This window comes from Engraulis encrasicolus, chromosome 19 (genome assembly GCF_034702125.1).
Source record: "Engraulis encrasicolus isolate BLACKSEA-1 chromosome 19, IST_EnEncr_1.0, whole genome shotgun sequence".
NCBI classification, from domain to species: Eukaryota; Metazoa; Chordata; class Actinopteri; order Clupeiformes; family Engraulidae; genus Engraulis; species Engraulis encrasicolus.
Genome location: NC_085875.1, coordinates 1,409,952 through 1,412,417, shown reverse-complemented (window position 1 = coordinate 1,412,417; position 2,466 = coordinate 1,409,952).

Below are 2,466 nucleotides of genomic sequence, written 5' to 3'. Positions count from 1 at the left end.
CAAATTTATAACGCAGTGTCTTAACGGGTTGACAGGTTAACAGGTTCTGTAATGCTAATTCATTTTAGGACCAACATATTTTTAAGAAGGGGTTTAAATGTGACTCTAACTGTTCAATAAACAACACTTCAAAATGTACTATGTGAACTGTAAATGTAACTCATACAAATATGTGTACTTAAATAAAAAAGGTGCAGGTTTGGATTGGATAGAGGTGGGGACATTACAATGACCGATAGTCTGGGTATTCTATACTGCTCTTGTGTCTTTTGTGTGTGGAAGCTGAGCTTAGACTCTACTACATTTACCCGCGCAGTGCTCTTTGCTTAGTAACAGGTGCACTGCAAACACATGCAGTTGGCTATGCATCATGTCATTTTCGAAAAGAATGGAAGATATGTACATTTAGGATATTCAAAGGATGTAGTAAAAACTGCTACTGTACAACAATCTAGCTGGTCATCTTCAGTTAATAGCTGTATTTGCGCGGGAGGGTCTGATCCGTTAATGGGGGAGGGGTGGTGGGGGTTATGCACAACGAACTAGAACTTGATCGAACACGTTGCATGCTCACGAGAACAGAGGGCTGGCGTCGTTTCGGTGTGTTCATTTTAAGCCAAGTAGAACTATTCTATTTTTAAAGTTTTCTTTTTTGACCCAACCCAGGTGTTTAATGCACACATGCACTTGTGGTCTTAACCGAAGGTTAATCAAATGTAAGCTTTCCTGCACACGAAGTCAAAGAACAACCGACCTAGATAGAGTGCATATAACCTGAATTTAAACTTTGCACAGGGAATTGGATGAAACATGTGGGAATAGTATCCTATTTATTGAAGTGCATAGCACTTTTTTTTTACTTGCACTTATGGTGCAATGCAAAGCATGCACTACCTTGTTATCTCGTTTTTAAGTGGAGCATTGTTTACAAGTAGCCCAGTTTACAGAATGCATGCTCCTCATTCACGAATCCTGTGCTGTTTATTAATGCTTCACCTCACCAATTCCTCCTTTCTTTCTTTCTTTCTTTCTTTCTTTCTTTCTTTCTTTCTTTCTTTCTTTCTTTCTTTCTTTCTTTCTTTCTTTCTTTCTTTCTTTAAGGACTTCTGGCACAGCGGCCTGCACTGTTCGAAGTCTGTAAGGTAAGACATTCAATGCTGATTGTCTTTGGTTTTTAGTTTGTTTTGTGTGTGTGTGTGTGTGGCTTTTCCCTAATGTTTATGATTTGTCAATCCTTTGGGCTCTTTATGTCTTTTCAGATCAGTGCTGAATTCAAAAGAATCACCACAGTTCCCCTGCAATCCAAGCAACTGTTGCTGAATTGGCTGATGTAAGTTTCTGTATTTTTTGCCTGTCTACTTGATGGTTCCTGAGCAGAAAGCCTTTTTTTACTATTAAGTTACACCCCTGCATGTTATAACCCCATAGAGAGGATCATGATCTGCCTTAGTAGTCATGGTACCAGTACATTCATATGCCATGTTTCTTTTGGTGGCAGTCAGCTTCCCAATGTTGATGCCATTCATAGAATCTCAAAACAAATCAGTCCCACCACCATTTTTGACCGTAAACATGGGACTATTTTCTTTATACTTCTCCCTTGGCTACTATCACACATGCTTGAAACAATCTAAAGCAAATGTGTTCATCATGGTTTCATCAGAGACAAACAGACTTCAGATATGGATTGCTGGAACCATGTCCTCTGGTCTGATGACACCAACATGAACACATTTTTTCGGATGGTGTCAAGCATGTGTGATCTTAACCAAGTGAGTAGTACAAAGTAAACTGTCCCATGCTCATGGTCAAGTAGTGGTAGTGAGACAGACATGGTTTTAGGCTGGATGCATGGCGTCAATATTGGAAATCTGAATTTCACCAACATGTACCATGACAATTGAAGCAGATCATGATACAGTCTGTGATTTTAAAGGTGCAGAGAGTGATTTTTTCAAGTAGTTTATTTCCAGAAGTCATGCTGCACAGGTTACAAATGTTCTCCTTTTTTATTCTTTCTTTCTTTCTTTCTTTCTTTCTTTCTTTCTTTCTTTCTTTCTTTCTTTCTTTCTTTCTTTCTTTCTTTCTTTCTTTCTTTCTTTCTTTCTTCATTTCATTAAGTTGTACAAGATGCACCATTTCTGAGGACTTCTGGCACAGTGGCCTGCACTGTTTAAAGTTCGCAAGGTAAGACATTCAATTCGGATTGTCTTTAATGTTTTTTTGTGAATTACAGCGTTTTATCTCCTTTCTTGAATGCGTGTGTGGCTTGCTCCTAATGTTAATGATTTGATTGTTAAATCCTTTGGGCTCTTTATGTCTTTTCAGATCAGTGCTGAATTGAAAAGAATCCCCACAGTCCCACTGCAATGGCCTGCACTGTTCCAAGTCCACAAGGTAAAGCATTCACTTTGGCCACAACCCTACCCAGTGCACCTTAACAACTTGACTCCTGCTTTAAATTAG